The sequence below is a fragment of the Solanum verrucosum genome, unplaced genomic scaffold (assembly GCF_900185275.1).
Source record: "Solanum verrucosum unplaced genomic scaffold, falcon-dt-bn FXZP01000084.1, whole genome shotgun sequence".
NCBI lineage: Eukaryota > Viridiplantae > Streptophyta > Magnoliopsida > Solanales > Solanaceae > Solanum > Solanum verrucosum.
The window spans coordinates 2,588,694-2,604,115 of record NW_026019846.1 but is presented as its reverse complement, the minus strand read 5'-3'; the positions used below and the strand labels follow the sequence as shown (position 1 = coordinate 2,604,115).

Here is a 15,422-nt window from a genome sequence, read left to right as displayed (position 1 = left end):
GCAAAATAGGATCTTGGTCTTGATTCTCTTTCACTTCTGAAACTAAAGATGATTTAGCCTCATTCATCAACTTCTCCTCCTTACGTGGAATCCATTAATTGAATTCCTAATTGTGCAAGTCTGTACACATCTTTCACTAACTCTCTCTTTTCTTCCTCAACATGGGTGGTATTACCCATAGATAACCTGCTCAAGGCATCAACAACAACATTAGCCTTATCTGGGTGATAGAGGATACTCATATCATATTCCTTGAGTAACTCTAACCACCGTCATTGTCTGAGGTTAAGCTCTTTCTGACTAAACACATATTGAAGGCTCTTGTGATCGGTGAACACATCCACATGAACACCATAAAGATAGTGATACCATATTTTCAAAGCAAATACTACGGCAACCAACCTTAAGTCATGGGTTGGATAATTATTCTCGTGAACTTTCAACGGTCTGGAGGCATAATCTATAACTTTGTCATTCTGCATTAAAGCACAACCCAAACCAACTCTAGACGCATCACAATATACAACAAAGTCTTACGTCCCTTTTTGTAAGGTCAATACTAGGGCAATAGTCAACCATTTTTTTAATTCCTAAAAGCTTTTCTCACAAGCTTTAGACCATTGAAACTTAACTGTCTGCTGAATCAACTTGGTCAAAGGGGATGAAATAGATGAGAACCCCTCTATGAACCTTCTATAATATCCAACCAATCCCAGGAAACTCCTAATATCAGTAGGAGGTGTGGGTCTAGGCCAATTCTGCACTGCCTTTATTTTATGAGTATTAACTCTAATTCCATCACCGGAAACAATGTGGCCTAAGAATGCCACAGACTCAAGCCAAAACTCACACTTAGAGAATTTAGCATACAACTACTATCCTTTAGAGTTTGGAGAACTATCCTGAGATGGCTAGCATGATCTTCCTCATTCCTCGAATAGATTAGTATGTCATAAACGAATACAATAACAAACATATCTAAATAAGGCTTGAATACTCTATTCATAAGGTCCATGAACGCTGCATGTGCATTAGTTAAACCGAACGACATGATCAGAAACTCATAATGACCATAACGGATCCTGAAAGTTGTCTTTGGAATATCACATTCCCTTACTCTTAAATGATTGTAGCTAGATCTGATGTCAATCTTAGAGAAACAAGTGGCACCCTGAAGCCGATCGAAAAGGTCATCAATTCTCAGAAGAGGATACTTATTCTTGATGGTAACCTTGTTCAACTGATGGTAATCTGTACACATTCTAAGGGAACCATCTTTCTTTCTCACAAATAAGACTAGAGCACCCTAAGGTGAGACACATGGTCAAATAAAACCTTTCTCTAGGAGATCTTTCAACTTCTCTTTTAACTCTTTCAACTTTAATGGTGCCATTCTATATGGCGGAATAGAGATAGGATGAGTATCAGGAAGAATATCTATGCTGAAGTCTATTTCTCTCTCAGGAGGGACTCCGGGAAGATCATCTGGAATGACTTACCACTGAAAATGACTGAATAAGAGGTATCTCAACACTAGAGTCATTAACTTAGACCAAGTGATAGACATCCCCCTTGGAAACTAATTTTCTTGCCTTAAGGTACAAAATAAAACGCCCCTTAGGCACTGCTGAACTACTTTTCCACTCTATAACTTCCTCATTAGGAAACTGGAACTTGACAACTCGAGTTTTACAATCAACTGAGGCATAACAGGCATGAAGCCAGTCCCTACCAAGAATGAAATCAAAATCTACCATGTCTAACTCAACTAAATCAACCATGGTGCTCTTGTGATTGACGGAAATGGTACAATCACGATAGACTCTCTCTACTAGAATAGACTCACCAATAGGCGTAGAAACACCGAAGGGCTCACTAAGTTTTTCAAGAAGAACATCAAAATTCATCGCAATATAAGGAGTTATAAAGGATAAAATCGCTCCTGGATCTAGCAATGCATAAACATCAAAGTTAAAGACTTGGATCATACTAGTGACAACATCTGGAGAATCCTCTTGCTCTTGGCGACTAGTGATAGCATAAAGACGGTTTCCTCCTACGCCTACCCCTGAAGTAGCTCCTCTATCTGGTGGAGAAACTGAAGAAGACTAGGCTCTCTTGTCCCCATTACCATTACCCTGCTTGTTCTTAGGACACTATCGCATATAATGACCGTTCTGGCCACACTTAAAGCAACCAGTGGAGCTATCATGACACATCCCTGAGTAGCTCCTACCACACTTAGCACATGCAGGAGGCTTACTACCCCCTTATGCCATACTACCTTGAGAATGGGCAGGTCTAGCTCTGAAACCCTGACTATTATACTCACCTTTGTTCCTTCGTGCAGGTGCACTAGCATATGATGGAGTAGGTCCCTTCTATTTTTGTTGGAAAGATGACCGGTTGGCATTACTCTTCTGCTGCCCAGACTCATTCCCTGTGTTAGCTCTCTTATTTTGAAACTCCTCTCTATCTTTCAGCTTCTCTTCCTCAACCTTTTGTACATGGATCATTAGCCTTGCTATGTCCATATCTCCTATCAACATAGCTACCCTACCTTCCCTACTAAAAAAATGAGACAACCCAGCAATAAACAAACTCATCATGCTTCTCATGTCAGCAACCATCTCCAGATCATAGTGTGAAGGTTTGGTGAACTTTAGACTATACTCAAGAATGCTCAAAGAATCCTACTTAAGTGTGAGGAACTCTCGTACTTTTGCCTCTCTCAGCTCACGGGGAAAGAAATGCCCCATGAAGGCACTCTTGACCATAGCCCAACTCACAATCGGTTATGGCAAGCACGAGTTAGAAAGAAATAGTAAAGAAATGAATGCTATCGCATGCAATAAGTATGAAAGAAGTGAGATAGTTCCTAAAATGTTGCAGCCTCCTAATTATAGATGTGGCGCTCTTCACACTGATAACTAGGACTCTACAGACATGGCTTCATAGACTCCCTAGGACTCTTGAACTCTGTGTTTTAATACCAAGTTTGTCATGCCCCGAGCTTACACCCTGGGCGGGACCGGCACTCGAGAACCATTGCTGGCCCCAAGTGAACCCTTGGCCTAGCTTAACTCTTAGCGGAAGATTTACTCATGATAAAAAATACTTAAAAAAAAAAGTAAACTGAAATCTCAATAGATAAAGAAACATCAAAATATGAATGGAAGGACTCAAGAACAAACATCAACTAACTGTCTATGAAGCCTCTAATAACTTAGATGGATGTCAGGACAAGACCCACGACATCCTAATGAACTAAAATGATAAAGTAATGAAAAGGGGGTCCTCCGGAAAGCAAGGAGGCTCACTAATAACTCTGAAGCTCAACTGGATCAATGATGCGCTGGATGCTGATCTTGGTTACCTAAATCTTCATCATAAAATGATGCAGGCCAACTAGAATCAGTACATTGAATGTACGAGCATGCAAGGGGAATTCTAAAACAAGACATAAGCTTGAAAAGAGAATTGAAAGAACAAACATGGTCTAAACTCAACTAAGCAGTATAAATATGTGCAATTTAAAGAAAAGCTTTAAAACATGGATAACAACTTTGTATATTTAGAAATACAATAGTAACTCTAAGTGTATGCAAAGATATAATATAAACTCTGGATGTATATAAAAATATAAGTAACTATGTGTATATAGTAATACAAAATACTTATGTGGGAGTTTCTCTGACCGAGAACCATCACTTAAGATCTATTGTGATGATACAATGTTTTGTCTCACGATGCCAGGGTCATCCTATACCTTGCCGAGGGTATAAAATCTGACTACTAAGTGGATCCACTAGTCTATGCTAAATAGCACTAAGGAATCATCTAAAAAGTATGACCATTTTTCTACCCATGGTGGCTACATGGTTTATGGGGGCTGAGAGCTGTCTGAACTCTCCCCCATATTAGTGCTCAATACTACTCTCAAAATATGATGCTAGCTCTTTTGTTTAAAAACATAACTCTGTGTTTTGAGATAATTACTCAAAAACTAGCCCGAAGGCTCTCTTGGAAATAAATGTTTCCTCTCATGCTTAATTGTGAAAGCATTTAGTCTTTACTGAAAACTAGCTCAAAGTCTCTTTTGGAAATCTCTGTTTCCTTTCTTGTTAAAATGTGAAAATATTTTACTCTTTGGAAATACATAGTCCTGATATACTCCTTTGAAGAAATGAACTTCAATCTTTATTCTTTACTCAACTCAACACTTAGGTCTTAAAACAAAGTTAAAATATTTGTAAAAGACTTTTGGAAAACTCTATGAACTTCTCTTGACTTGACTCTTAACTTTATTTTAATTTGAATTTATGGATTCATGGATTGTAATTTGTGATAGGAAAGATCTCATGATGTTTTGGAGTGTCTTTTGATAGTTAAACATGAGAAACGACCAAGAAATCACTATCTGGAAGCAAGTCTGCGACGCAGAGATGCATTTAAATATTTAGTTGCGAAATTTCTTTTGAAGCTGAATGATCCGTGACGCATAGAAAAATTTCCTATCCTGAGGAACAGGTCCGCGTCGTGGACTTGGTACCTAGATTTGCCCGACTTGTTCCTTCTTTGTTTTTCAACCATAATTCACCTAAATTCAAATTTGTTTCTCAATTCCTCTTTAGATTCAAATACCCAGTAAATGTACATAAGAATTTAACTCAAACAACTATAGGAAACAACACTATAACCTCAAGAAACTCCTCAATCTCAACCTAAATTCAAGAATGAAAGCAATTCAAGAACATTCAAACTTCTAATCATTTTAGGACGACTTCACACTGAAATAAACATGTTTGGCACATGGGTGAACGAACCCAACATTATGAAAGTCTCACATACCTCTAAATACTATGTTTATGTTGTTTCACTTTATAGGATAGGATTACCGTGCATATGTGAGCTTAAGAAGAGAAAAAACATAAATTCTGACAAGCAATTCATGTTTACTTGAAATTGAACCTCAAAATACAATATTGCAGACATCTGAGCTGCAAAAATTTCTGAACAGGTTACCATGATCATGTCTTAACAGGGACGACAAGTTTCAAGTTTGTGTATGATGAAATGATAATTTCTGAAGAGTATTAGCGTCACAGTTGCAATTTTTGAATGATAGTATAAAATACATGACCTATCGCGACAATAATTAAATGTTGGTAAAAATACCATAAATGAAAAACTGGCATAGCTCTTGTTATGTTTCATTCCTCTTGTAACTGGTTAAGGTAATCAACTCAAAATAGTTCTTTTGCTATCTCACTTATGGACTTTCATATTTTGTGTACATCAAATAGATGTCCCTGTTGATCTACAAGTTGAAAAAGACACTTATCTCCCGCATTCATGCTATAAGCTGCAGTAACTTTATCCCATCCACTTGTTAAAACTTCAAACTTTGATATACTATGATAATAGGTATGCCAAATTCTTTTATCTGTCCCTTGAAGAAAAACAATCCCGCATCCAAATTTTTCTCTTATGGGTAAATATTTTCGCCAGGATTCTGATAATTTCTGCACAGACATAAAGGCGGTTTAGATTCAACGAGAAAAAATTGAAACTCAATAATATCAATGTAATGTACATTTAAGTGATGAAAGAACTCTTATAAAAACAATGTAAACGTAGATTTTGCTTCATAAGAAAATTAATGCTTCTAAATAAAATTTTCCTCTTTAGATTATAAATCGAAGAAGCAATATTTCTTATTGGCAACAAAATGTCTGCACACTTAATTAAGAGTTAATGGAAACCAGTTAATTGGTTTGATAAAAAAAAACAAGTATGATAAAGAGAGGTCTAATTAACGAACTGATTCATCTATTTCTAGAAAATCAAACAAGGACATCCTCAATCCGAGAACATAGTCATTCGCTTTAGTTTTAAAGAAACATTGTCATCGTTGACATCGCCTTCTTCAAAGGCCCTAAGCTTGAAACATATTGAAACTCAAGCAATGTAGATTGATAAATATTCATAGAAAATCCATCAAACATCAAGAATAAGTTGTTACCAGAAAATTCCGACCATCAACATCTACCAAACATGAATAGTTGATTGCGTTAAGGGATGGTGTGTCTCTTAAATCAGCAGGCTCACTTTCGGTGACTTTTTCATTACATAACAACAACAAAGAAATGACAATAAGAAAATGTTGAAAGGCAGCCAAAGCACAGAAGTTTAAGACAACACAACATAAACAAAAAAAATCCTACCAATTAATTTGTTGTGAACAGAAAACATACCATGATTGTCCTCTGTTGGTTTACCATGATTATATTTTATTTGATGCAACTCAACGACCAGACTAATTGCTTTTGGATAAGTCCTCTTTTCACAACCACTTGTTCCAAATATTTGAGCAATGAAGTGTTCATCACTCGGAACAAAGTGAAACACTATGAATTCGCCCTCTTTCACATCATGTTTTGATGAAAACTCCGGCCATCCTTGTTTAATAGCAAGTGAACCGTTATGATTAGACACTGTTACCCTCCATAATAGTCTACATGAGTCCTCCAGATTGATTTCTCGATCAATCAGATGTGAAACTGATTTAGCAAACTTTGGAGGAAAGAACTACAATTCTTTTGCTAAAATTAAAACTAAAAAATACCACATATTAATACATAACTCAAATGCTAAGGTAAAACAACAAGTTTACGACCATATCCTTGGAAGTCTTTTGGGTTTTGGGTTGTACAATTGTTTCTAAACAATTTTTTCTTTCTTAATTTTACAAACATGAAACATTTCATCTTTGAAAACTGAAAAGTGGCCTTTTAAAACAGGATAGTGATCATGATGCCAAACAAAATCATGAAAGAGAAAAACCTTATTGTAATTATGAATTTTTCCAACGTACCCCCCACCCTCTATTAAGCAATATATTCGTGTACACTTTGTCATTTAAAAGTGACAGTGACTTCAATAACTCTCAAAAGTTCACATCAACAAGTAGAATGCTAGTTTAAACTAAGTTGAGGAAACAAGCATACACAAAGAACCACACTTTACCAAAACTTCTAAGAAACCTTCTTCAATCATTACTGTAAAGAAAGAAAGAACCCTCTTTCCATTAATCATTAGGCAGTCCTTCTCGTGCTCATCAAAACATGCTTCCATCTTCTCCTTATGCAAAATATATTTCCACAACAACTTCTAAATCCTACAAAGTATTAGAAATTATCAACTAGAAGTTTAAGTTTAAAAAAATAATACTAATAAAAATAATGGATGAAATTGTGGACCAAGGCATATTAAAATGTCAAAAATAAACGATGTAACACTAAGAATTTTTTTAAGATTCAGTTTGATTGTCCAACTCCCTTTTTTCGATCTTTCAACTACATTTGTATTTCAAGAATATACCCATATAGTTTAGTGTCGTAGTTGAATATCCAACGTGATATTGTACACACAATATATTAAAAAAAATATAACTTTAAATGCAAAAGCAACTAACAAGGGGGGAGCGCGGGGGGGGGGGGAAATCAAAAGTCCACGCAGATAATAGATTGAATCTTGATATGTAGTATAAAGCTATAATAAGCTCATAAAAATAAAAGTAAAATAAGAAGTTGAAAAAGAAAATTAATCATGCACACACCATTCTTCCAAGATCCATTCTATTTGTTTTACTAGTCGACAACATAATCACATGCTATCAAACACAAATTACATTATAAATGCATAGTCTAAAATTGTACCTAGCTATGAGAACATAACCCCCAGGGCCGTCTCAACAAGTTTGGGGACCTAAATCCAATTATTATAAAGAAGCCCTAGTTTTTTAGTTGATATAAATATAAATTGAATAATTATAATATACTAGTGTAATCCTACAAATGAGGTCTGGAGAGGCAGGATATATGTAGACATTATGAAGTAAGAATGCAAATAATGTAAATTTTCAATGAAAATTATATAATATAAAGTTTGAATAATAAAACATGACTCAAAATTTTAAAAATATGATGATATTAAAATAGTGTAGCGATGAATTTGATAAGTTAATAAATAATATTAAAATAGTGTTGATTAGTTTTAGTGCTTGAAATTTTAATAAGACACCAAAAACAAATTTATCTTTTTATAAACATGCAACAATAGATATCACATAATGTAGAATATTTGAACGTTTGAGAGGCTTAAAGAATATTCAATATTGAAAGAATAAAAAATAGTGAAAGGAGAATAAAGAAAAGTAAGTATAAGAACACAATACTGTTGGTTCATGATAATCGTCAAAATATAAATGAGCTAGACAACAAAATAGATAGCCACATGCGAAACTAGAAAGGATACTACAATTAACTAGCCACATAAGAATCTAGAAAAGACACTACAATCAACTAAACAATATTCAATTTCTCAATTATATTTTCTATACAAAAAAATATTTTCAAATTTATCAATACATGATTTTTTTTAACAATATATATACATATATATATATATACACACACACATCATTGAGAGAAAATGGGGGACCCAAAAAAATTGGGGCCCCAAATGATTGCTTTAGTGGCCTTATGATCGAGACGACCCTAATAACCCCCTGAACTATTCTAAACATCATAGAAAGATACATGTCCTTCCCCTTAGATCCAATTTTTCATGTGGAGAAAAAGATTATGAACAAAAATGGCACAAACCGAAGAGTTAGGAAAAATACTCAAATAAAAGTTTGTTTTTCCACAACTAATGGAATAACATTATATTACTTTAAAAAAAACTGCATTAATTTGTATCATTGATTTTAGATGGAATGAATTGCAATGGAGCATCAACAAGTTAAGTTTTTCAAATGGTTTTGTATTTAATTTTTGCTAGAAAATATTAATAAAGGAGATATTAATCATCTATAGCACCAAGTTAACCTTGTTTGGATAAACGTCTCTTTTGTTGTTAATCACTAAGGCCAAATATAGGATGCCGTATATTTGCACTAACGCTTGGCACAAAAAAAATCACAAATAAATATTATTATTGAAATTATAAATAATATTCTAATATATTAAAATCATCGTAAGATATATTATGAGGTATCTCATAATATTGTATCTCATATGTGTCAAAATACCCACAAGATATATTATGAGGTATCATAGACACATCTAAAGCCTTAAGAGCCTTTTGTTCTTCTAGATCATATTGATATTATGTCACCGTTTAGCTTTTCACTTAAGTTTGGAGATCAATATTCTCATAGCAGTTGACATATTGATGAAAATATACTAACTATTTTGAGATATTTATGTGCATTTTTTGGAGTAAAAAATTCATACACATATTAATCCTTAAAATAACCAACTATATTAAAGTTTGTTTAACATTAGATCTGTAATCAAATGTTCATTGTGTTTTTAATCATGATCTAAATCCAAATATGAAAAAGAATCTAAAACATAATCAATTAAGGAACACTTGTCTAGAATTACTTAAATTGACTATTAACAATAAAATTATATATATATATATATATATATATATTTAATAAAAAATACAACATAACAATTCTATATATCATGCAAGTACACCAACTTATAGAAAATAATGTCACATAGACAATGGCACCACATGTAAAAATAAAACTCCAATCCAATGTGTTCATACCCTATGTAATAGGTGTCTTCTTTCATCAAATGGATGTCTTTAATGTCTTTCTACAAGGTGATTTGTGATGTGAGACTAAAAATACATATTTTTAATCATTATTTCCTCACATTTATTATTTATATATATTCTTTATGAGCATGAATTTTATGAATTGTGCTAAATGGTATATTTTATTTGTAGGATTAAATTGGTGGAAAAATAAAGAAGTTTGGAGCTAAAACGAATTAACGATGGAAGGTTGAAGAAGGAAATCAAGCAGACAGCTTAATGAATTAAATTGAATAAAATAATATATTCATATATATGGCAAATGGCGGCTGAACAGTCTCAAATCAATTTACTGCCACGTGGCAGCCAATGAAGGCCCCTCAAATATTGAGGCGGCACAATTCAAGCGGACAGCTTTACAAAAAAAAGGGGAATCCAATTCCTTTTGGTTTTGGATTCCTAATTTGTTTGGATTCAATTATTTTATTTAGGGTTTTCTACATCTATAAATAGTGCATAGAAATAATTGTTAGAAGGAGGCCAAGAACCAAGATACAAGACACAATATAAATTTTCTTCTAGCTTAGGAACTTTGGAAGAGCCGCCGTGAAGGCCGGAGAATTGTGGTTTATTCTTTCTTCTCCTTTATTATTTATTTGTATTCGTGATTAATAAAAGATAGGTTAGCTATTGTTCTTAAATTTTTATGATTAACACAAACATATTTATTTTAATAAATGTTGATTGCGTTTTTGAGATAATGAGTAGCTAACTTTCATAACTAGGGTTGTGGGAACCATGAGCGATTAACAAAGTATGAATAGTAAATAAGCAATTCTTGACTAGTATTTTGCATGCATTGATAATTCTTTCGTTTAGAAGTCTTTTTAACGGTGGCCAACGTTAGAACTCGCCTTGTTACTACTTGCCGGACCAAGGAGGTAATTAACAAGAAAAGAATTATCAACATAGATTTAGTGTGATACTATCTAATAGGCTAGTGTCGATTGGTGCGAAGTAATAACTAAGCCAAACATCGATTATGATGTCTAATATGAGGTAAAGGTAAGGGTTAGTAAATTATACACACGTAGCCGGACCAAGGTGCAGGGTGAAATTCTCTAGATGCCGGACCAAGGATTTAGAGATACCTAACTTATCACTTTGCATATAATACAGTAGAAAAGGATTACTATTATTAGGATTACTGCGTTATGAGCTTATGGGGAACACATTCCTAGTTACTTTTAATAATCTGAATATAAATAAATACTTAGTTCAAAGCTATCTTTTTATTGTTTTTATTTTATTTTATTTCAATTTAAATCCCCCATTTTTATAACGACTATCGAGTTAAATATTTACTATTGACAATATTCTTCCATATTCTCTGTGGGATCGACCCCGACTCATAGTTGGGTAAATATATTGCATACGATCGTTTATATTTCTTTTCAAGAAGTATATTTGAACGTTATCAATTTGTTTGATGAGATTTATATGGATCTACCTCAAGAATTTCAGAATCAGGGGGAGAATAAGGCAGTATGCAGGCTCAAGAAATCTTTGTAAGGATTAAAACAAGCACCTAGGCAGTGGAATACTAAGTTAACTGAAGCACTGTTGAAGTTCAAGTTTCAACAAAGTCAATATGATCATTCTCTGTTTACTAAAAGGAGCACAAAAGGTATAACCATTGTCTTAGTCTATGTGGATGACATGCTTATTACAGGTGACAATCTCAAGCTAATTGAAAAAACCAAAGATGCATTACAGAAAGCATTTAAAACAAAGGACTTGGGAGAGTTAAGGTATTTTCTTGCTATTGAATTTGCTAGGTCCAAGGAAGGAATTCTAATGCATCAAAGGAAGTATGCATTAGAATTGATTTCTGAAACTGGCCTTGGAGCTGCAAAGCCTGCTATGACTCCTATGGATATTAATGTGAAGTTACCAACTAAGGAGTATGATGATCATGTTTTCAAAGGGACTAATCAAGCAAAACCTATGGCTGATCAAGGATCTTATCAAAGACTCATAGCTAAACTTCTATATATTACCATGACTAGACCTGATATCTCATTTTCCGTTCATAATCTAAGTCAATATTTACAAGCTCCCAAGCTGTCTCATATGGAAGCAGCACTCAGAATAGTCTAAGTATCTGAAAAAATAACTAGGCCAAGGGGTCTTACTATCCAGTAATAAGAACAATGTGATAGAAGCCTACTGTGATGTAGACTGGGTTGCATGTCCTAACTCTAGAAAGTCAGTAGGTTATGCAATAAAATGGGAGATTCTCTCATCATTTGGAAGTCTAAGAAACAACAACTGTCTCTAAAAGCTCAGCTGAAGCAGAATACATAAGCTTAGCTTCCACTGTGGCAGAGATAGTTTAGATAGTTGGGCTAATAAAGGAACTTGGTATTGATGTTACTCTTCTGTCAAGGTGTAGTGATAGCAAGGCTGCAATACAAATATTTGCAAATCCAGTGTACCATGAAAGGACTAGACACATTGAAATTGATTGTCATTTCATTAGGGAAAAGGTTATTCAAGGAGATTTCAACTAACTACATTCCTACAAGTGAGCAGCCTGCTGATATATTAACAAAAGTATTATCCAGAGTGCAACATGAGTTTTTGAGTTCCAAGTTAGGTATACAAAACATATTTACAGTACCTAACTTGAGAGGGAATGTTGAAGAAAGAGTTACTGAAAGTCCTAAAGGGTCTATGTGTAATTAGATATAACTGTAGGATTAACTAATTGGTTAGAAGTTTGTTAAATTAGTTAATAGTTAGTTAGGATTATGGAGGGCAAAACACCTATATAAGTTGTAATGATCAGCTCATTGTAACAACTGATTCAATTCTAATGAATATAGAATTCTCTAATTCTCAAGATCTTCTTCTTCTTCTTCTTCTTTTTCTTCTTCTTTTTCTATTCTAATCATCAAGAGTTCATCTCAATTATTGTTGACCATTAGACAAACAACCTCGTCCATTTCTATTGGTAAAGTGCACTGACTGCATCACCAACAAACTGACATGACAGGTTTCTAGTTGTACACCATATTGTACCTGGACGAGAATACTCTGCAGGGGACAGGGTCCCTCCATTTGTGAGGATCATCAAAACAAATGAAACACATCACTCATGGGGAAGCAACATTGAGATGAGTCCGGGGATTTCAAATCAACATGTTTGAGATCTTCCTTAAAAAGTTAAATATTTCCCAGTAATTCTAGAATTGCACAGTTTGTTTCATCGGTACTCTCTTTATTCCTTGATTTCTCTACTAAGTGGCGAACAAGATTAGATACCTCCCTAGTAAGTGCTCTAACACATGCCAAAAGGTCAAATGATTTTTCATGATGAATAAAGTCCTTGGGCACATTAGTAAGAATAATCAAAAGAAACTCTATCATGACATGAATGTTTTGAGCTCCTGAAGTGCTAGGGGTGATTACAATTACCATGTGCTTTTGTAGGTGAATAAGATATTTCCTACGAATATCTGGGGATGTTTCCCCGAGCTTTTTAATGAAACGTTCAACTTCTGCTGACGTTGAAGCTTTCAAATTTGTATAACATATGTGCATGACCTCTAGATGAATTGGAGAAATCTGCATGAGTAGATGAGCTAGGTTGACGAGTGGAGAGTCTCCATCCATTTGATCATTCACAAAGAAGAATCCTACATTGTCAGCCATAGGCTGAAGCTGAGGTAAGAAATATTCAACAGTCTCGTACTCAACACAACTATTCACCATCAACCCATGAAAATCTCTTATGTTGCCACATACATTCTGAAGAATCTCATATTGAGTTACTGATGGAAAAAACTATTCAGCACAATACTTGGATAGATGATGGAGGTTCAAGAGGAGGAAGTTCAACTGCTCCTCAGTAATGGTGGCACTTGATGTAGAATGATGACATGAGTGATGCAATCATCTATATTATCCATTAGTCTAGGAAGTACATGATGCATGTCGTATTTGTCCTCCACATTGTAGTCCACATTTAACATCCACATTGATGTCATATACAAAATTGATCGAACCATCTTCTCAACCTCTTGTCCTTTGCGAGCCATTTCATCTTCAAACTTGTCTAAATCAAAATAAGAAAGCTGGACAGATGTACAAATAAATGCCAGCCCATATTTCAGCGCTTCAATTAGATTCAGATCAAGACCTATTTGATTTTGTTTATTCTTTAACCTCTCTATGAAATCCAGAACATTTACAACGTCCTTGCGGAAAGCAGAAGATGAAACCTGCCAAATCACCAAATGGTCTATCAAATTTTCATAGCCACATATCTACCATGTAATATTTATTGTATACATGCAACTGACATAGATGTAAAAGATAGCCATAGAGGGCTTTCTGCTGAATAGCCTACTGGATATGAGTTAAATGTCCGGTTTGCAGTCATAACTTATTATATCACAAAGTTAAAATTTTGAAGAAAGATTGTTAATTCTCTATGTATGAGTTCTTTGTGTTTGGAGAAATTTTAGTAGCTCAGTTGGTTGGCTATCTGAACTTTCACCTTGTTGGTGAGGGTTCGATTCCCCACCTTGAAATTTACAAAACAATATTGTATTTTGAAGATTCCAATTAGATAATCATCAAAGTCAATATAATTTGTTTAATATAATTATTGCATGGCATACCATTGAGTTGTTCGCTTTCCCTTTCTCTCTTTCTCCGTCATTTTCTTGTCCTCTTTCCATGAAAGTAACCTTTCCTTCTTCACCTCCATTCAAATTCTCAAGATTTGATGTATTAAAAGTAGATTAAAACTTTATCAGGTGAACCATTAAGTATTAACTGAACAGTTCTGATAATTTTGTCAAAAGTGATAATTTCTGTCATATATTTAGCAAGGTCTGCTACTTAAATTTAATTGGAACTGGTAAACGTCAGAAACTGCCGTTAAAATTCCAAACATCTCAACATAAAAGACTACATCATACACAAAAAAATAGATAAATATTAACAGTAATTGTGCCTCAAAAAGGTTACACTAGACTCGTTAAATAGATCAAAAAAATAATATAAACTATAAAATCTATACTTCCTAATTATTTTATGTGACACCCCAGAAAAAAACCTTTGAGCTATGACTTGAACCATCCTTCGTAGTGAGTAAGTTTTTCCGAGGATTTTAAAATTTCTTTAAGTGTTAAGGTCACTAGATTTAGCACCTTGAGTTCCAAAAACAACTAAATTGAAAATAGAAAAATCAGTTATGCTTAAGTTATGAGTTTTGGGTCAACTTCAAACGACCATAACTCTCGGTACATGATAAGTTAGGTGGGCTACAAGATAGCTAATGAAAGGTCTTTGAATTATCATTCCAACGACACCGAGTTTGTTAAGTTTCGAGGTCGGATGAGTGAGATATGTCCTTTGAAGTCAGGCTGTGTAGTTAAGGAAAGTTACCCGAGAATAGTGAGGGGTATTTTGGTCTTTTCCTTACCAAATCAGATTTAATTCGTTTTTAGTAAGGTTTTAAGGGTCTAATCCTATTAGGTTCAGTTTTATAATCCTAATATACACCTAAGGTTTTAATTGAGAGTTGAAGAAGAGAAAAGAAGAGAAAAGAGGAGAAAATAGGAGAAGATCAAAGCGTTCGTCGAGGTTCTTGAGTTTTGTTGCGGATTTTCGCCATGGGTTTAATCCCTAAGAGGTATCTAAGCTTCCATAGTGTTGGTTTCATTCACCCACACTCCAATCATGATTTATTCAGCGTAATTTCGTTCTTGAAATTTTAAGGATTTAAG

At 34.2% G+C, this 15,422-nt stretch overlaps 1 pseudogene; it reads right to left on the bottom strand.

Moving 5' to 3' along the window:
* The window catches only part of LOC125816693 (putative late blight resistance protein homolog R1A-3), a 38,137-nt pseudogene extending 23,768 nt beyond the window's left edge, over positions 1 to 14,369 (bottom strand).
* Between the last annotated feature and the right edge of the window lie 1,053 nt (positions 14,370 to 15,422).